The 22555-nt window shown below is 32.2% G+C and overlaps 1 long non-coding RNA gene and 2 pseudogenes across 1 annotated transcript; 1 reads left to right on the forward strand and 2 right to left on the reverse strand.

Moving 5' to 3' along the window:
• Positions 1-2783: 2783 nt before the first annotated feature.
• Positions 2784-7245, reverse strand: LOC125419001 (protein TIC 56, chloroplastic-like; annotated as a pseudogene).
• A 5507-nt stretch (positions 7246-12752) lies between these two features.
• On the reverse strand, positions 12753-15077 carry LOC125419002 (uncharacterized). The gene is made up of 2 exons (XR_007237931.2): positions 14638-15077; positions 12753-12997 (listed from the first exon to the last, which is right to left on the reverse strand). It is a non-coding gene; the product is annotated as an uncharacterized LOC125419002 (long non-coding RNA).
• A 107-nt stretch (positions 15078-15184) lies between these two features.
• Positions 15185-20831, forward strand: LOC125418886 (ferritin-3, chloroplastic-like; annotated as a pseudogene).
• The last annotated feature ends 1724 nt before the right edge of the window (positions 20832-22555 follow it).

Raw genomic sequence — 22555 nt, forward strand, 5'->3', positions numbered from 1 at the left:
TGCGTTCATTTATGTACCCAATATTTTCTCATTTGGTATTTGTACTATTTACCACTACCATTATTATTCTTTATTTATTTTTTTGTTTGAAAAGGAGAAACTCATGACAAAATTAAACTTTAGGCATCCTAATCGAGCCGTCCTCTATCCACTCCATCCAAACATTACAACTAGCTGTAAATTTTGCCACAAGGGTGACCAACATGATTTGTTGTCCTAGTGAGAAGACACACGTCAACAACCATTGAAACACATGGAGATTTCCGTCAAAATTTGTACAAATTAACATTTGAAAGACATATATTAATTTAAGAAAGAATTTACGGAACAGTCTATGAACCACTTTCCACAATATAATTTCAAAATCCCATCTATTCGGTTCAAAACTGCGTACGCTTCAGTTGGAAAAAGTATCCAATAGTCTATAGATGCCTTTGGGTCTTTGATTATTTGTTTGTACCACCTACTTTTTTCTTTTTTACCCATTTATCATTATTATTGTTGTTGTTGCAAGTATAGTATGACTATTGTTAACATTACAATTACTAATATCATTTGATTATGTATTAACTTTTTATTTTAAAATTTTACTTTAAAAAAGTGAATTTTTTTTTCAAACAAGAACTTAAATAACTAAATAATATATGAATTTCATTGATGATTATCATCGGTACCGATAAACAATATTTTTATTTGATAAGAGTAATTGAAGGGTGTGAATAAGGTTAAAAAAAGCTATTCTTTTGGATAAATCAGTTTGTATGATAATCACAAAAGGAAGGAAATGGGAAAAAGACAATAATAGTGAAAATTTAGGAATTTTAACCACTACTAGGCGTGGGACATGTGTATTGAACGTGGACCACCATTTAATAGCGTTATGTATTATTTAATTAATTTTTTGTTATACATACACTTAAACAATTCAGTATTCGTAACAAAAATTTATTAGCTTGGGATTGATTTATAATTTATATTTTAAGTGCTTTAAATTATACTATCCATCTTATATAGGATCTGTCAAAAAAAAAAAAAAAAAAACAGATATAGAGGTTTATTATCAATATAACATACTTATTATTAAAAAAACATATTTATGTATATTAATATTATTATTATTTGCAAGTCTATTTATCCTGCTGGCTTTGATATTATGAAACTTATCACTGTTAAAAAAAGATTATTTTATGGTTAAAAAAAAAAAAAAAAAACCAAGAAGAAAGAGAGAGAGTGTGTATATTGTTTTAGAGGAGTCGGCCCTTTTTCTTCGCCTTCACAGATAGTACACATCTCAAGCAGTAGAGAGAGAGAGAGAGAGAGAGAGAGAGAGAGAGAGAGAGAGAGAGAGAGAGAGAGAGAGCTATCCATCTCATATAGGATATGTCAAAAAAAAAAATATAGAGAGAAAGGTCTATTATCCATATAACTTATTATTAAAAAAAACACATGTTTATGTGTATTAATATTATTATTATTTACTAGTCTATTTATCCTGCTGGCTTTGATGTTATGAAAGTAATCACTGTTAAAAAATAATTTCTTTTATATACATGGTTAAAAAAAAAAGAAGAGAGAGAGAGAGAGAGTGTGTGTGTGTGTGTGTGTATTGTGTACTGTTTAGGAGGATTGGCGCTTTTTCTTCGTCTTCACAGATTGCACATATCTCGAGTAGTATAGATAGAAAGCGGTGAATAATGCAAATATATATAAAGGGCAAGTCGGAATTTCAATAAAAGCTAACGAGCATTTGGGTTTTGGTAACTTCAGGGGGGACACGTTGTAGCTATAGATATATATAAGGACGTTCCGCTTTTTATACATATCTATAGCTATCGATATATAAAAGTTTTTATTTATTTTTATTTTTCAAAAAAAGCAAACATTATATATAAATTCGGTCTAGAACTAGGATAACCAACTAGATGGTATTAAGCTTTCATAAAGTTTACCAGTTATCCATTAATTCTAATCTCTGTCAAAGAAGGAAAATCTTAATAATTAATCAACCTTAATGAAATGGCATCAGCATCGCATGCCTATGAAGCTCCAGCCGAGCCAAAACATTTGTCTGTATGACATTTCCCTTAAATCTTAATGACGATTATCAGTACCAAAACCCCAAAAAAAAAAAAAAATGCCAAAAATCAATTCTAAAAAGAGGGTTAAAGGGATTAACCTGGAAGGGATTTGAGCAAGTGAGAGACAAATAAAGTTTATTATTATATGATCCCTAAAGTATGTAACTTACAAGGTCAGTAGAAAAAGGTTTCGCCAATAATTCCTAGTCAGTCTTCGGGTTTGGATTGGAGAAAACGTTAAGTCGCCTACTAGACGAAGACGTACAATATTCTTATTCTTTGTGCAGCACGTTATCCAAAGCCAAAAACAGTAAAAAAAGAAGAAGAAAGTGCCACTGCCTTTTTGCCCCATTTCATTCAGTATCTTCGTTTTTTCTGTTTTCAGGAGCCCATCATTGGTAAAACCATTTCCCCTTTAAAAATATAACTTACTAATTTTTTTCTCCAAAAATGCTATTTTTTTGAGGAACAAGAGGATTCACATTCGTAGAGACAGAGCAAATAAAACCTGATTCAACAAGATCAACAGTAAGGTTTAGACTGTTTGGCACATTTCATGTAACCAAGCTTGGCAAATTTGACCAAAATAAACCTTTTAATTAGGTCAAAATGCTATCGGTGATAATGGAATACCGATAATGTTATTTCAATACTTAACATATGTGTTGGCCTGTTAGGTTACTATTGATTAACAATCCTAACAAAGGAAACAAAGCTTTCTTATGGCTGAAAAATATAAATGCTACATTGAAAATGTGATTTTACATCGTGCACCGAAAATGTACAGCTTCTTGTTAGTTGAACAAATACCAGAAAAATAGTCCCATCCTAACAAGGAAAAGCAAAGGAGAAGAAGAAACCGCCTAATAAGATGAAATACATTCCAGAATAACATGCGACCTTACCATCCTCGCGAGTCAGAAAGTACAACCTCAAATTGCTATTTGTGCGTAAGGTCCACCATGGAGTACACTCAGACCTCACTAATTTCCAGGGCAAGTGATGGTAAAGTCACCATGTTGTAAAGATATGGATCACCGTTTAACCTGAAAAATAATTCCAAGCAATCTTAATGCTGTTATGGATCATATCCAACTCCACCGTATCCTGCTCTGGCCACTTCTTTCTTCTCTGCCTCCTTTCTCTCCTTTCGTCTTCTCTCCCTTGCATCAGCATCGGCATGCACTTTTTCCAGGATAGCACTGAAACCAGGAATTGTCCGCTCTATTTTTTAGTAGACTTGAGCGCTTAGATTCTCAATAATCCTATATAGTCTCTGCAAAAATACAAGGCTTCAAAATGATATTTTAGAAGCACAAGCATGTTCTTCATATAAGGGAGTCAAAACAGGTTTAGAAACTAATAAGCAAATGCTAAGTAATGAAGATTCCCATCGGAAACTTTCATGATGTTTCAGCTTGCAAAGTTCCTTAGGTTGGAACAGAAAAGCAAACTTGGTAAGCAATAGCAGCGTTCAAATATTCAAATCCTTTATGATCTATTAAGAAGAAAAAATCTACATTGCTTCCTTGCAGTTGTACATAAATGAAGCTCATGCAAAACAGAAAATTAGTTTGGAAATGGGAGCGAGTCTGTACCATCACATCCTTATTGAAATGATGATTGTATGGAGGACACGTTGTGTATGTACCAAGAGGTTCACAGTACCACTCCCCACAATAAGTTATCTGATCCATTGCTTGTTCTACACTTAAAAACCTCCCAAGGCCTTAACCCCCGATAATTTTATTCAATTGACGCCTGCCCCAGAAACCGAGCATTCGTTAGTTTAATAAGTAGGTCTTCAAAAACAATACTCTTTCAGAGGACATATTAGTTATATTAAAGTCAAATTAATCAATACAACCTTGATCCTATGCGGTATAAAGAGCATTAAACAACAAATCAACAATACGTAGCTAACAACAATTATGTTTAGAACCTTCTGCATCTGTTTATTAGTGTTTTCATTCAATAATTGTTTAATCTGCAAGAATTTAGATTCCAGTCAAAGAAGAACCACCGTTTCCTGATATCCAAATTTTATCAAGCCTTAGCCACCCTCCACATAAAGGCTATTTTTAGTAACACCAGGCCAAAGAACATCATTAGCCTCCAGTACTGCTAAATCACACCTCTTGCGTTCCATAGCCTCTTCTTGGAGCTGTTTATAGGTTTTCTTTTAATGTCCCTTCAAAGGAACCCAAGGAGGAATACCTTTTTGAAGTTTGTGGATAAAAGCAGTCGCAGCAACTCCAAGTCTAACTGGATATCACCAGATACAGGCCAAGGATCAGTTTGCTTTTACATATTTTATCTAGATTCCACCATAAATTGAAATACTAATAAATAAAACAAACAAGGGAAAAATAAGGGCATGATAAACTACGCATGTAAGTGATGCAGTTAACTGGATAATTAAAGAACATTTTCAAGGCAGGCCAGGCTGAAGCGTTTTATAGGCCATAATAATTATTTTAGTAGAACACCCAGGTGTCACACTTAACTGTGACAATAACGTGTCATTTCACAGGCTCCCTTTTTTTTCTTTTTCTACTGGTCCCCAGTGGCAACCTCCAAAATCTTTCGTTCAACCTCGTTCTGTTTTCTTACAGAATAGCTTGCAAACACAACTTTTACAACATTTCTAACACAAAATCATAGTGATCAACAAACTCTAATGTATGTGTTACCATGATTCAGGGAAAAAAAAAAATGAAAAATATAAAGTTTAACATCTCCTAAAATGTCATTCCACACGCACCCTGACTTTCTGCACTAATTATTTTATTTGCTAATTTAAGTGGGCTATTTTTTGTGAAACCTATTCTAACAAAATGGTGTGCTTGAGATCAAAGGAACATTGCTATTACCGCCGTCAGCATATAGGCATATTATTCATCTCGTCTACTAGATTGGTGGTTTTTAGTTCTCATCACTAAAAGAAAAATAAAAATCTAGTTTGACAAACCTTCCCAGGTATCTATTGCACGTTCCAAGCCATAGACCATGTGAATTGGTGCCCATTCATCCATGTCTTCACCCCAAATAAAAGTGTTTTTATCAATGATGCCGGCCCCAAGTAGTTTTAAGGGTTATCAACTCCAATGGTCTCCGGGTACAATCCAAGCGGTCCTTATAGTACCATCCACCACTCTCATAATAACTGCTCAATGCATGATGAATCTACAATACAATTAACATATGCGACAACAACATAAAGAAACAGACAGAGAGGGTGTGTGTTTGGGCCTTGGGGAGGGAGAGGGAACATGTCCTATGTTTTCTGGTCCAATAAGTTCATAGAATTCCAACTATATTATCAGATAACTAATTGTTAGGTAACAAATGATTAGAACACAACATCAAGATGTATTAAGCTTCCTAGAAACACATTCTTCAAACTAATTAACAGATTCAGTACACAAACTTACAATCATAGTACCGCTTCTCGAGCCTCTCATACCTGATAGCCTGTGCGACATCGATTGGCCGTCCTGGTGGGTAACATCTCTGCCTAAAGCCCCAAAGTCCCCCAAAAAAAAAAATATATATATATATATATATATGCCTTGCAAAATCCCAAAACTTATCACCAGACTCCTTCCTGGTCTTGATGGCGTTCCTAGGCATTGGCCGCCCATCCAGCCCAATCACAAGGGGCACTGCTTTCCAGAGTTCCCTGTCGTCCCTTCTGTATGGTTTCTCATTCTCTTTGAGCTCCAATTCATTTGACTGTGTCAGCAATCAGCTCGGCTTGAGCCAAGAACTGTACAACAGGATTGGCCCTGAACTCTTCCCAGAACTCCTCAATTTCTCTGATCTCCTCCTCAGTTGGGTTTTCCTTCTTTCCAAAAACTGGGTCTTCATTTAGGATCTTCTCAACTTCTAGGGTATCCCTGTAATCTGGTAAGTTCTCACATTCCCAGTAGAACTGTGCCAGCATTTTGCTGTAAGCCCCTCGTTCAGGTTCAGATTCTGGCTGGTCAGACTTCTTGTTTTCAGGTTGCTTCGGTCCTTTAAAGAGATCTGATGTGCTTATTGATGCAAATTTTGAAGGGGTTTGTGTTCTGAGAAAAACTGATTGTGTTAACGAGAGAAGGTTAATGGGAGGGAGTGGCCTGGGGGGTTTATTGAACCAGCTTTCGAAGGGGTTGAAGTTGATCGATGCCATTGGCAGAGGCTTATAGCTCTTGTAACTGTAATTCAGAGCTGAAACCTGGTAGATGTTAGAAACCAGAGACTGAATGAGAGAGGAAAATAATAATAATAATAATAATAGATTTTTGTTTAAAGCTGTCTTTTGTCTAAAAGATACATTCAGAGGAAAATAATAATAACAATAGATTTTTGTTTAAAGCTGTCTTTGGTCTAAAAGATACAATTTTTAGCGATACCTCCCTGCGCATTCACTAATTGTAAAACAACATGAAGCAACAGACCCCCAGAACAAAACCTGGAAAACTCATCAATCAGAGATTACAATACTGGAAATACCCTTTTGTTTATTAGTACTGAAAACTAGTATCTTATTCTTCTCTACCCCTGTACCTGACTCGGCAAAAAGTTAAATCCCCCATGCATTTTGGAAAATCAATCACAAGCACCTAAAACAAATTAAGAAGCATATTACCCAAAGTTAAAAAGCAATCTTAATCACTTTGGAGTTGTTCGGTTAACAATTATAATGAAACGCTAGATGAATGCCACCACGTAGAGTGTTTTGCAGTACCTCAAACAACAAAAAGTAGAGCAAAGCAGCCACCGGTACTGATAATGACCAAGCAAAAAAATGCTTAAACACTAAACAAAAACCAAAATTAGAAAAAACGAGTACCAGGGTTAATGGAGAACGGACTGCGCGGACAAATGGATGGGAAAGCGAGAAGATTTTGTAAAAAGCTGAGATAGTGTGCTGCAGACTACTGAGGTTGAGTTTGAATTTGGGGATGATAGAGTTGCGAGGAATGGAAGCAATACTGAAATGGGTCGTCAAATGAAAAGAAGAGATTTCTCTTGCGAATCGGAAATGGTGAGAAAAAGGGCTGAGAGATATCCCGGAAAATGTTTTGGACGGTGAAGGGAAGGGGTAAGGTGAGACTTGAGACAAGCGGGCAAAGCAAAGCAATGAGAATGGCTGGGCCTGTACTTCGGCCTGGTTTAATGTTTCGATATTTATCTAGTGGTCCTTTTTTTATTAAATTAAAAAAACAGAAAAAGAAAAAAATTATTATTAATGATTAATTGTATCAAATTTTTTAAAGTATTCCGAAATTAATAACAAAATGTATAGCTCTTATAGGATAAATACTATTGTTCAATATATGAAAGGGTCCTGAACTATGTTAGTAGTTGTATTTTTGCCCTTGAATTTGTTTTTGTTCTTGAAATTAGTTTTAGTCAATGCAGTTTGTTACAATAAAAAAATAACAAAATTATAAAATTAAACAAGTGTACAAAAGTATTGTATATCGTATCAAGTGTATTGTATGTTTAAGATTGCTAAAAAACAATAATATTGAGTTTGAATTTCTAAACCTCCAATATCATAAACAAATTAAAAAAAATTAAAAAAACAAATACAAAAGGCCTCTCCTCCAAGACCTCCAACCATACCGAGAGGCTTTCAAGTTCAAAACTTATATTAGAACCATAGGGAGATGCATTTTTTTGTTAGTTCGTTAACTTTTGTGTGCCTCAGGCTTTTTTTAAGGCAATATCTGTCAATCTTGTTTTATAAACATTATATGGTTTGCTAGCATAGAGAGTTACGCAAATTGATGTGAGATTAAGGATGTCCTCAGCTTCATTTCAATGAAGTTATTAATCTGAATTATAAATTATCACGTTTTGTAGTATCATCACTATGCTGAATTCAGCTTATCAATTTGAAGGAAAAGAGCTTCTTTGGGCTTGCTTGACCTTAAGTTATGTGTAGTCTCGCTTTGATCAGTATCTAGAATTCATATTTAAAAGCAAACTAACTAATTTGTAATCTTTTGATGTAGCTATGGAACTAGCATTGTCATGGAGAAGTTGACGAATGAAGAAATTCTGAACTTCTACAGCGTCATACATCTTTACCTTCTGAATTCTGTTTGAGTACCTTTTTATTTTATTTTATATATATATATATTATTTATCTAGGACACCCATATTACTAAAGCTAATGGAGGTTTGATTTTTTGATGGTCCTTTTTTGATTTGTTGTTTAATTTATGATTGTGCTTTTTTGGAATCATAATTGTTGTATTTTTTAGTAACAGACAGGTGGCAGAGAGGAACACTGATCCACAATCAGCAGAGCGAGTTTCTAACTGACCAGGTGAACTCAAAGACTCATTTGAAGAATCATTAAAATTGTTGGACAATTTGTCCATAGGTCGTGTTTATTTAATAGGAAAAACAGAACGATATACAAATTATTATTATTATTATTATTTATTCTTAATTTGTCTTAGTTCCTAAAGCCATCCTATTTATGCCCCCCATTGTTTAATCCATATCTATTCTATCAATGATGCTTTCAAATTGAAAAAGTACGAATAAAAAGAAAAATACAACATTTTTTTTTTAAAGAAAAAGAATTTTATAAAGACAATTGGATCGGTTCTTTTAGGTCAATAGTGAAATTTGACAGGAAAACCCTTTTTGAAGTACAAAAATAATTTATTTATTTATTTTTTAAACAGGCTGAGGCAATCAAGAAGATAGCAGAATATGTATCTCAATTGTGATTTGTTGGAAAAGGCCATGGTATGAATCAGTTTTCAATCAAATTTCAACTCTCAAATCCATTTGATTCGTCCCATTAAAGGTTTCTTGCTACTCTGTACCTGACCTTGATTTTGTCCTTCAACTTTTTGACTCTTAAGGGTGAATTTTTGTTGATTGCAGGAGTGGCACTTTGATCAGAAGCTCCTCCTTGAAGGTGATGCTGCATGATGAAGAATTTCATCTTTCTTAGTGTTTACTATTCCTTGCAACAGTTTGAAGGTCACTATCTATGTAGAATTTTGTATTAGCAAGTACTACTGTTTAGTCAAAGTGTTTTTTTAAGTTTGAGTTCAGAGAGGACAGAAAACTTTCTGCAGAATACTATGAATATTTAAATAAAAATATCAGAATAAACTTTCTGTATATTTGAGTCATGAACCAATAGTCTTGAGCATATCAAGTGAAGGTTATTTGGAGTAAATGGTATTTCTCAAACAACTCTTTTCCAAGATCCTAGGGGTGATAGCTCAGTGGCATTTCTTGGACAATGATCTCGAGTTTGAATCTATATACCTCCAATATCATAAACAAATGAAAAAAAAAAAAAAAAAGGCTCTTCTCCAAGACTTCCAACCATACCAAGAGGCTTTCAAGTTCAAAATTTATATGCTAATATTGGATGATTAATGAAACTGTATAATTAAGTGGATTTTTTCTGCTAGGAAATCATTTTGGGATATTAAGGGCTTGTTTAGCCATCTGTTTTTAAAACAATTTTCTGTTTTGTAAAATAGAAAATTGTTTTCAAAATAAAAAATTATCTGTTTGGCCATCAGTTTTCAAAAACAGTTCTAAAAAACAAATGGAAAAAAAACAAAATTTGGAAAACAATAAAATACATATTATTTTAATTTGTTTTTTTTTATCATTTTTTTAGTCTGTGTTTCTCTATCTTATAGAGAGAAAGTTGTAGAGAGAAAACATTACTTCAATTCTTTTAAATATTTTAGAGAGAGAAATTGTAGAGAGAGAAAGATAGAATATTATGCCATGATAAATGTATCCAATTAAATTTTTTTATTCTCTTATTTATCTTTCTCTCTTTTTTTCTTTAAGATTTTTTTTTTAATAGAACAACTTAAAAAAAAGTTATTCCTCTTTTTTTTTTTTTTTAATCCTTTGTAAGCTATATCAATTATTTTTTATTATTATTTTTTATTTTCCTTTCCTTCGTCATATATCTACTAGTTTTTTATTTTTTATTTTTTTTTATCTTACTTCTTTTATCAATTTTTTTTTGGGGGGCAAATATTTCTTATTCAATTATTTATTATTCTATTTTGTTCTTTTTCTTCATTTTCTGTTTTTTCCATATCAAATATTCTCTCTCTCTCTCTCTCTCTCTCTTTTCTATTTTGTTCTTTTTCTTAATTTTCCATTTTTCTTTTATTCCATTATTTTTTTCTTATTTTTCATTTCTATCAGATTTTGTTTTTTAGTTTTTCAATTTTTAGTTTTTCTTTTTCATTGTTTTTCTATTTTTCTATATGTTGAACTTTTTTTTTCCTTATCTCCCATTATATTTATTTATTTTTCCTTTTTATTATTTATTTTGTTTTTACCTTTCCTCTGCAACAGTGTCAAGAAAGTCTAAATATGTGGTTTGTCTATGTTGGTAATATATAAAAGTTACTAGTTTTATTATTATGCTAATATGAGATTTATGGATGTTTATAGTTCGAAATATTATGTTAGACGTGTAGAATTTAATTTTTTAATTAATGAAACTGGAATGTTCATTTTTATTTCCTATTATTTCATTCACATCTCTTGAAATAATTTTATCTACATCCCCTATAATAGTTATAGTTGTAATTTTCAAAATCTGGGAGGTTAAATTGAAATTAATGCAAACCTATGAGTTTAGATAAAATATTCCCAAAAAAATATATAGCTATAAATATTATATATAATGTTAATAAATTAATAATAATTAAAAAAAAAGTTCAACAAAAAATAAATGTTATATTATATTTTGATATATTTTATAGATATAATTCATTAATATGTGAATGCATTAATATATATATATATAGCTATAATTTATATATATATATATATATATATATATTATATATAAGGTTCCTTGTATGTAAAAAAAAAAAAAAACAAAAAAACAAAAAAGTTCATTTTATGTAAAAAAAAAAAAGTAGAACAAATGAAAACTTTTTAAAAAAAAAATTTAAAATTGTTTAGCCAAATATCTTTTCTGTTTTTTAATTTGAAAATTGTTTTCAAGTATTAATGGCCAAACACTCCTTGCTTTCATTAAATAGCAGAAACAATTTTCTATCATTTATTTTGAAAACAATGTTTCAAAAACAGAAAACAGAAAACAGAAAACATGGCAAAACAGACCCTAATTGCAGCATAGAACCAAAGCTTCTGCCAAAGACTGTCCAGGAAAATAGTAACAGATAAGGCCACAAGCTCACCACACACTTCTACATGTGTTCAGATTTCGATCGTTCAAAACCACACTGATCCAACGCTTCATATTAAAAGACGAGCCTGCTAGATTTCCTCCATTTTTCCCTTATATGGTCATCCTTCTCCAATCGCCTAACTTGTTTTTTCAAATCTCTTCTCTTCTGCGTTTTCCAATAGAAATCTTCGTTTGAAGCAAAATGTTTGTGAAGCAAAATGTTTGTGAAACCAATTCTTCATTTTCATCCTCAACCATGCAAAAGGATGGTTTTGGCATTCCTTTCTTTGGTTTGACTTCCCAACAGGGAATTACAAGCACAACCTGTTTGGCCATGTTTTCTATTTTCTATTTTCAAAACATTGTTTTCAGAAATGAAAATGGAAAACTATTTTTCTTATTTCATGAAAACAAAAAGCGTTTGACCATTAATGTTTGAAAATAGTTTTCAACACAAAAAAACAGAAAACATATTTGGTTAAATAGTTTTCAAAATTTTTTTAAACAATTTTTGTTTTTTGTTTTTTGTTTTTTTTTTTTTGGTACATACAAGTTTTTTTTTTTTTTTTCATACAAAGTACCTTATATATAATATATATAGCTATAATACATATATATATATACATAATATTAATTCATTCACATATTAATGAAATATATATATAAAATATAAAATATATATTAAAATATAATATAACATTCTTTTTTCTGTTGAACTTTTTTTTTTCTATTATTATTGATTCATTGATATTATAATATATATATATATATATACATGTATGTATATAGCTATATATTTAATGTTTTGTTCATTTATAATTGGCTTTCTAGAACTATATCTCTCCATTCCATGTGTGCCACATTATCAATCAATTATTATTATTAATTAATTATTAAACCTAATTGATATTATATAATAAAATAATAAAATAATTGTTGCTAATAGGAAATTAAATTTTAATACTAATCTTCATCACTCAATAAAAACAGAACATAGCAGAACCCATGATGAAACAAAGATTTAAAATAAAAATAAAAATTGAAGCTATATAAAAAGGCAAGAAAGGTGATTAAGTTGAAATTAAAAGACCAAATTACGAATGGTGTAATATCAATTTTCATTTCTTAGAAAAACAGAATGGAACCATTTATTAAAAATGGGTTCGATCAACAACAGAAGGAAAAAACACCCAAAAAAAAAAAACGAGAAAAAAAAAACCAAAACAAAACAAAACAAAAAGAATGAGAGATTGAGGGAGACAAATCCCATAATGAAACAAAGAAGAAATTATTAGGAGCTGTATATGAAAACACAAGAAAGACGATCAGAGTGATGAGCTCCAGTACTAATATGCTGTAGAGTACAATCACTCCCAAAAGAAAAAGTGATAAGATTTTGTCCACACTTTCTCTCTTAAACAATTTTTAATTGTATTATCCAGATTGCCATTGATTTATAAAGAAACAGATCAGAACAATTTAAAGTTAACTAAATACATTACTTTGTACGATATGGACAATGTGTATAGCAGAATCTCAATATCAATGGCAAACAACAGAGGAAAAAATGAAAACCCAGATAATAAACTTACAATTATGATCTGTAAGAGATGCAAGAATTATGTTCGTGTTAGGTTGGGGTGAATATTTTCATTGACATCTGACACTCTTTACTTATGACTAATATAGGATCATCTTGTTCTTAAGAACCAAATATCTGCAAAAACATACCATACAGTAAAATCATTGTGACTTCAAGACAGTCCTCTCAACAGCATTCAATAAACTAAGATTAGCAAAAATAGGTCCACCCTTAAATAGGTACAGAACCATAAATTATATTTTCCTTCTCTTTTAAGTTGTATATTTTAAAGAACCAAACCATATGTCATGCTTTTTTTATTTGAGCCAAAGTTGAAAGTGGATTTCACATGGATAATCATATGCCAATATATATCACTAGGCACACATGTAAAAAAAGTAGAAAATCATAATATTATATTCCAAACCAGTTCCTATTAAGGAATTGGGAGAAAAACAAATAGCAACGGAAACAAAGAAAACGAAGAACAAACACACAATTTACGTGGAAACCCTTGACGGGAAAAACCACGAGCAGGGAGAAGCAAATCCAATATCGAAAGATTGGTACAAAGGTGAGCCGAAATCGAGATACCCTAAAAACCCCCCAATTACAGCCGAACAACAATATATATATATATATAGTACGGAAGAAACCCTAAAATTGAACAGGTCCATACCGCGCCCCCGCACCCCCGTCGGGCTCAGTGGTGGGCTACGGTCTCGGGCCTATCGGTCCAAGACCTCCGCTTCCACCACAAAGCCCCAAATTTTTCTCCAAAATTAGTTTCACCAAATGAGTCGCACCGCGAGCTTTTCGGATCGAGTCAACAAGAATTCGGGTCACTAACTCTAACAGTTCCAATATATAGATTCACAATTCCTCAATTTCTTTAAAAATTCAAGCACTGTAGGATTCAAGTTTAGAAAAGAGTACAACGATATGATATGGCACCGTACCTTTTTTAATCAAGTTATGGATAGTATCTAGTGGTTGGAAGTCCTAGACAATGCCTTCTATATGAAATTCTTGGCAAAATCCAATCAACTTCAAAAAATTTGGATGCCCTCTCACACTTGGATGTGTAAGAAACAATTTTTCTTCCTGACATATATATAAATATTTAAAACATGTATTAAATATTATGGAGGGAACTGAGTTAATGACTAGCACGTCATGAAGTCAAAGGAATATGCAAAACTTTTTAATTTTTTTTAAAAAAAGTAAAAAATGAAGACACACATCAACATCTTCTTTACAGCTAATACATCGCAGCGTCCTGTAACAATTTTCCCAAATCTTCGCCATCACTTGCCAAGGTTTCATTCAATCCCACTTTTCAACAATTGTTCCACGGCAAACTTTGCCAAATTGAGTTATTCCAAAGAAATTCTTTGGGCTGAAATTATCGGTAATAGCACTCAACTCTCTGATTCTTCTAGGCCTTTAGATTTTCAAGCTTTGCAGCCTTTTGTCTTTTGTTAAACTTTAATTATTGGTTGGATTTTACATCTACCTTTAAATAGGAAAATAAACTTTCACTGTTATTAACAAAAAAACTGTTTCATTCTGCTTATCATTCCAAACAACACTATTTGAAAAGTTAATTTATCCTTTACTCCTCTACCAGTGAAAAGCACAAACGAAATGCCAAAATCAAAACAGCGTGTACCCATCTTGATCTTTTTGCTCATTCTCTAAATTGTTCTCCTAAACATAAATACAAACACATTGAGAGAGAGAGAGAGAGAGAGAGAGAGAGGGATCAAACTTACATGTTAAGGATGTGAGGGATTATACTATCAGAAAGACCATTTGTTGGAAATACATTGCATGATCCTTTGCTGCAAGCTTTCCTTATCTGATTTGCATCTTCCTTACCTTAAAAAATCCACATAAACAAAAGCACCAAAGAGTCAAAATCAAAACCAAAATAAAAATCCCTTGCGATATATACAAGCAAAAGGACATGTTTGGCAAGAAAGAAAAGCTATATAACCCAAAACCTGAGAATAAAAATACAGGAATAATAGAAAAAAAACATTAGCAGAAAAAAAAATAGCAGCAACCGGAATAGGTTGATGTTAAAAGATTTGAGAAGAGAAGAAAAACATAGATCGATGAACTCCAAGAGCTGAGATTTGTTCGAAATTTGTCGAAGGAATGCTATTTGAGATCTGTTCGAAAAATGGTGAAGGTAAGCTGGTGTGAGCGGTGGAGGTGAAAACAGGTGGGTTTCAAAACAATAGAATGTTTTTCAATTTTTTTTTTAAATTTGTCTTTTAGAATTATTTTTGAAAATAAAAGACCAAACAAGTAAAAATAGATGGCCCAACAGTCCTAAAGTTTCTGGCCTTTGTTTCCAAAGAACCAGAGACTTTGTCCTTGGAAAGTGTGATATTCCGACCATTTGAAAAGCTCAAGAAAGATGATCTTGTTGATCCGGTGAACCCTCATCTTTCACTCGCTTGCCAATTTTATTCTAAAGGCTGTGAAGCCGCAGTTAATGAGCAGATTAAGTCTGTATTTCCATTCTTTATATCAGTTAGACTTGCTCTGTTTGTGTTTGTGTATACATATGTATATGTTTCAATATTATGGTCCTAAGTTTTCTTTACTTATTTGTACATTAATTTTCCTTTTTTTCTAAATTTTCTTATAATATAGCTTTTAGTTTGCTTCTGATCTGTATATATGTCAAGATCCTATTTTTTTTTTTTAAGGAAATTACAAAATTTGTTTATTCTGATTTCTTTTTTTATCTATCTTGTTTTACAGTGTGGAATACAACGCGTCATATCTGTACCACGCCTTGTTTGCTTACTTTGACAGAGACAACATTGCTCTTAAGGGCCTTGCCAAATAACCCACCAGAATCCCAATTTTTGACCCACTCAACATAGTTTTTTTTTTTTTTTTTTGGTGGGGACAGTAACATAATTGTTGGTTCTGTTGAAATTAGGTTCTTTAAGGAGTCGAGTGAAGAAGAAAGAGAACATGCTGAAAAGCTTATCAAATATCAGGCATTTTTTTTTCTATTAACCCTTTTCTTTTTTCTTTTTTTCATTGAAATGAAATACTCATCATAAAACATGAATTTTATAAGTCTGTCGTTTTGAAGTTTTAAGTGGAGGTTTCTAATATATAGTTGTCACTTTATGATATAGAATATTCGCAAAGGAAAAGCAAAACTCCACCCTCTTATAATTCCTTAATCTAAATTCGAGCATGCAGAGAAGGGAGATGCTTTATTTGGTTAGTTTGTTAACACTGTGTGTCTTAGGATTTTTCTTTTTAAGGCAATATCTGTGCAATCTTGTTTCCTAAATATTAAACATGTGTTTAGGTTTATTTCAGTGAAGTTAAGCTGAATTATACATTTTTTCATGCTTTTGTAGTATCATTACTATGCTAAATTCAGCTTTTCCATTTTGAAGAAAAACAGCTTCTTTGGGCTTAATTGACCTTAAGCTTATATAGTCCTACTTTGACCAGTATCTAAAACTTCTATCTTTTAAAGCAAACTAACTATTAGTAATCTATTGATGCAGCTATGGAAGTAGCATTGTCATTGGAGAAGTTAACGAATGAAAAACTTTTGAACTTGCATAGCGTAATACATCTTTACCTTCTGAATTCTGTTTGGGTAACTTTTAGTTTTATTTTATATATATATATATATATATATATAGGAAACCCATATTAGTGAAGCTAATGGTTGAAAAGAGAGCTCAAGCTGACATCACAAATCAAGGAGACAATATTGCAAGACCGTTGGAACACATTAAGCCATTAGACATAAATAGAGTTGCATGTATGGCAATCTCAAAAGGATTCAAATCAGCTAGGCTGTCCTAATTAATTACCAAGACAAATATATGTTTTCCAATCTTTAGAAATATTTCCTAATTAGAATTATAGCCGTTGGTTATAAGTCTATATATATGTATATGTATAATTCCAAAAACAGTGTGAAAAAATATACAATCATTCCTTCAGTACACATTTATTAAGCTTTCTCAAGAATGGTGGTTTGACTTTTTGATGGTCCTTTGTTGATTTGTTGCCTAATTTATGATTGTACTCATTGTTTTTGTTGATTTGTTGCTTAATTTATGATTGTACTCATTGTGAATCATACTTGTTGCATTTTGAGTAACATTAGGTGGCGGAGCAGAATGATGTTCCCCAATTGGCTGATTTTATTGAGAGCTAGCTCCTAACTGAGCAGGTGAACTCGAAGACTCGTTTGAAGAAACATTAAAATTGTTAGACAATATGTCTATAGGTCATGTTTACTTAATAGGAAAAGCATAATGATATACAAATTATTATTATTATTATAATTTTTTAATTTGTCTTAGTTCCTAAAGCACATCCTATTAATGCCACCTATTTGTTTTATCTGTAACACCCCGTCCCAAAGTATAACGGAAATTTTCCAACTTTGACCGTTGACCGTTGACTGAAGGGGTCAAAAGTTGATTTTTTGACTCGGATAGAATTCTAGGTTGACTGGGGTATTGTTACGAAGTACACGTTGGCACGAGTTCGTAGACTAGTAGCCTGTTGAAAATGGAGCTACGGTTTGAAAGTTATGAGCAAAACAAGTTGAGGTCCAAACTGTCCAAGGGATGCCGGAGTTGACTTTTTATTCATGCAAAGTTGAGCTTTGACTCATGCATGGTTGTGAAGTACTCATCGATATGAGTCCATAGACTAGCAGCACGTCCAATTTGGACATGTGGTTTGAAAGTTATGGACCTGTAGAGTTTTTCGAATACCGTATTATTTTAATATTATTTTAAACGTGTAACGATGTGCCACGTGTGACTTAATAAATGTGATCATGTGTCACCATGATGAGATGCCACATGTCAACCATGCTTAATACCATATTATTTTATTATTGTTATTTTATATAATAATATTATTTGTAATATTATTTAATTATTTTATTTGTATTTCTTTTCTTTTTTTCTTTTTTTTCTTTTCCCCCACGTGGGAAAAAAGGGCCACGGGCCCCTTCTTCTTCTTCTTCTTCTTCCTCCTTCTTCTTCCTTTCCCTTCCTTTCTCCCTCTCGGGTTCTTGTCGTATTTTTTAATTCCAGCCACCACCTTGTTACACGCGCCGGCCAGAGAGGAGCTGAGGGAGGAGGCGAGCTCGGCCCTAAAAGTTTTCGGCCACCGGACGCCGGACGCGCCCAAATCGAGCCGGCGAAGCTCGACGGCCGGAGTTTTTCTCTCTCTTCGATTTGTGTATTTTCCGGCCAACCCAGCTCACCCCATACTTCTATCCCACCATTTTCGACCCCTCTGAGTCCATTTCCGGGGTTTGATTGCTCAAAATCCCCACCGTTTGAGAGATCCCTCAAGTTTAAACTCGGTCGAAGCTTTCCGGCCACCGCCGATTGAATTGAGCTCAATGGAGGTCGGTAATGTGATCCTCATCTCACAAGCTTTCCATAGACATATAATTTGTCAATTTTGGTTTTGTGTTAGACCCCCCGGATACCGGATATTATTTATCCGAATAAAATATTAATTTATTTCACTGTATATGAATTGTTGTTCTAGGAGCACGTGTGCGTCGTGGAATTGATCCCATAGAGGATCTTAGGTTAATTGCGTGCTCCAGGTGAGTGACCCACCTTGAAAACTATTTTGGGCAATTAATTATATTATGTTGTTTTAATTTGATATCTAGAATTTGCTCATGTGATGAAATTTAAATATAATTGGGAAAAATGTATTATTTTATATATATATCCATTGATGCTAAACGGAATTTTGGGTTATTACGAAATTCCCGATTATTATTTTATTGTGATTTAATTTTATTTATTATGCATGAGCAAGGTATTTTCATTAATCAATTGTGTTTGGATTTTTTATATTATTTTTGGGCATAATTGGTTTAAATATTTTAAAGAAAATATTTGTTTAAATCGGTGGTTTCAAATTTGATAATTATGCCCGTGAAATATTATTTGTTGGACCTCGTGTTACGAGAAAATTATTTGAATATCGTTATCGATGGTTTCGTACCGAAAATGTTAAAGGAAAATGTGGGATGGTGAATTTGAAAAATGGTATAATTCCCACGGTGATTTTTGAAAAATCCGTACGGTAATAAAATTTAATAATTGGTTTTAGACGCACTCATACAGTATTGGTGTTCTGGCTGTATTGTGGATTAGCGCGCAAGTTATTATGTCTCCCGTGAGTTGCCATTGGACCGAGGGCAGGCAAGTCTTATATATTGTGCATCAGCCGCCCTCCTCCATGGCCGGGATGACGGTTTCAGCAGCGGCACTGTCGGAACGCCGAAGCGCCGTATGCAAGTTTCTCTCTTTAACCTCCCCGCCAGTCGGTGCCCGGGATGCTGGGTATCGGAGGGCATCACTGGTATATGGTGTGGTGCGTCAAGTACAAATTTTCAGATAGAAATTTCAAATCCTGAAGTATTCTAAAATTATTTATTATATTTTATTACATTTTATTTAAATGTGGATTAATTAATTATTATTTATTTATTTATTCTTAATTAATCAAACGTACTGTGATTATCGTTATTATTATAATTGTACAGTAGTTAGGGTCACTCACTGAGATGATTAGCATCTCATATTTTTAAATTCCGTTCCCCTAGGTCCAGGTTGGGAGACGTTGATCGTCTGGGGCGAGCCCAACGTCTCAGTTCGTTGCCGAAAGTCCAAGGAGCATTTTCTTCCCTTTTTCCTCTTCATCTTGTATTGCTTCCTTATCTTTCATTGTATTAATTCCACACATTTATTTGTATAATGTTCTGTATACTATATTGGACATTTAGTTATTAATTATGCACTGAATTATTGTTATTCTTTTGGAGTGCTGCAAATTTGTGGAATTATATTGTAGTAACGTGGGAGGAATAAGGGGATGTATATAGAAGTGTGTTTTCAGTACAAGAAATTTTTGGTTAGTCCTACCCTTAGAGGAGGTGCTACTGGATTTTCCGTTGGAAGGTTAGGTGGTATTTTCCTGGGATCAGGGCTTATCTAGGATTCCGGTAAGGAATTTTGGATGGGTCCTGACATATCCATTTCTATTCTATCAATGATGTTTTCAAATTGAAAAAGTATGAATAAAAAGAAAGAGAATAAGAACAAGAACAAGATAAAAAATACAACGTTTTCTTTCTCAAAGCAAAAGCATTTTATAAAGACAATTGGATCGGTTCTTATAAGTCAATAGTGAAATTTGACAGGAACCCATTTTTGAAGTACAAAGATAATTCTTTTTTATTTATTTATTTATTTATTTATTTTAAATAGGTTGAGGCAATCAAGAAAATAGCAAAATATGTATCTCAATTGAGGCTTGTTGGAAAAGGCCATGGTATGAAATTCAATCAAATTTCAACTCTTAGTATACTCAATAGAGTTTCAAAGATTTTAATAATATTTAAAATTTTGGAAGTATTCGATATAAATTGTAAAGGAGTCTATACAAGTTCAATGATATTCAATTCAGATTTTAATAGATTTTACAAAAGTCCATTAAAATCCAAGTGTATTTAATTAAAATTTTGTTAAAAAAATTTAAAATCTAGTGGTATTTAAAAAGTCATTGATTTTAAAATATTTTAAAAAATAATAGATTTTAATGGATTTGAAAGGATTTTAACAGTTAAATTGTAAAGAAATTTGTCAATATGAAATCTAGTCTTAATTTCAAAGATTTCGTTGGATTCTTATAAATTTTTTATAAAATCTATGAAATTTCATTACAATCCATCAAATCTTTTAAAATCTATAACTCATTTTAAATCCATTAAACTTTAAATTGAATACAACCTCTAAATCTATTTGATTTTTACCATTAAAGGCTTCTTGCTATTTTGTACCTGTTCTTAATTCTCGCACTTCAACTTGTTGACTCTGAAGGGTGAATTTTGTTGATTGCAGGAGTGTGGCACTTTGATTAGAAGTTCCCCCATGAAGAGGATGCCACATGATGGAGATTTTCATCTTTCAAATTGTATGCTATTTGATGCTTTTATGAGGTCATCATCTATATAGAAATTTGTATGAGCAGTACTACTGTTTCGTTAAAGTGTTTTTTATTTTCAAATTCAGGGAGGCCGATAGGAAATTGCCTTGGTAGAATATTATGAATATTTAAATTAAGTAAAATATAATCATAATAAAGTTTCAATTTGCTATATATTTGAGTCATGGAATGGTTGTCTTGAGCATATAAGTGAAGGTTATTTGAAGTAAATGATATTCTCCAACAACTTTTTTCCAAAATTTCTATTGGAAAGATCAATGTTTTCTTATATAATGATTTTTTAAATTTCGACACTAAAAGGACAAGAAAGAAAAAACGAAGAAAAGAAACTCTTCTTCTGTAGTACCAGTAATATTGTCAAAAGGCTTGCAACTTAAAAACTTACCAAATTGTATATATATATATATATATATATTTAATGAAAAAGTTCACTTGTATTAATGAGAGAGAGAAAATATATCAGTATTCTTCTAACAAAAAATTAGGCTAATAAAATTTTATACAATACGATAATATTATAGGAATCCACAAGATAATTTACATATTTGTATTAGCGATATTGTATCAGATCCATATCAATATCATCCAATGTGACCTAATAAATTAACGGATAAAACACGATAAATTTATTAGACCCATTAAAGAATAATATTTTAATAATTGATAATTATATAAGTTTTATAATATTAGAATTAAACATGCATTAATTAATTTATTTTTTTGTTTAATTTTTAAAAAATTTAAAATTTTTTGTAATTTTTCTTAAAAAATATTATTTTATTAAAAAAGAGATTAAAGCAAAACGCACCTAAGAATGGGCCACAATATTAGCCTTGCGCGGAGAGAAGCTGCGGGTGAAAGAAGAGTGATTTCTCAATCTTGTTTTATTAACAGAGTCTATCACATTCTGCCGCCACTGACTCGTGCCAACATGAAGTAGAGAAACGGCTTTTTTCGATGAAATATTATCCGTTTGGGGACCACAAGCCATGCAAAATTACAAGCCTGACTATTATAAAAAATAAAATAAAATAAAAAGTTACAAGCCTCACCGATAGCAATTAATCGGTAGCCAATGGAGAAGCTTGTTTTAGGAATTGGTTCAGACATGCCCCTCATCCATTCATCGGAGTATCGGACCTGAAACCATTAAGCTACAAAGTTCAGAATTTCACCCGGCAGGGGGTTTTTCTTTTTTGGACTGTAATTGGGGAAATGCAGGGATAAAAAATGAGTGCATGGAAAAAGAAAAGAAGAAAAACAGATGTTTTGTCATGTTTGGTTAGATGAGGAAATGAACAGGAAAAAACAAAAAAATGGTTCTCGTTACTAAATTTTTTCTTTGGTTTGGTTGTTGAGGCTGACAGAAACACAAGGAATTTTTTTTTTTTTTCCCTCTCTCTCATTGTCCATTTTGTTCGTTTTCTATATAACTTTTAATTTCTAATGTTCCAGGTGGAGACCTAGTGTCACGGTTGAAGCATTTCATCAAACACTTGGTGAGCATTCTCTCCATTTTGGGCCTTATAATCCACTTTGGGCCTATTTTGGGCCTTACAATGGGCCAAGCACCTAGAGTAGTGTAGAATTCTCTAGAACATTATGGAGAACTCTAGGTCAAGCCATGTACATATCCAT

The sequence above is a fragment of the Ziziphus jujuba genome, chromosome 6 (genome assembly GCF_031755915.1).
Source record: "Ziziphus jujuba cultivar Dongzao chromosome 6, ASM3175591v1".
NCBI classification, from domain to species: domain Eukaryota; kingdom Viridiplantae; phylum Streptophyta; class Magnoliopsida; order Rosales; family Rhamnaceae; genus Ziziphus; species Ziziphus jujuba.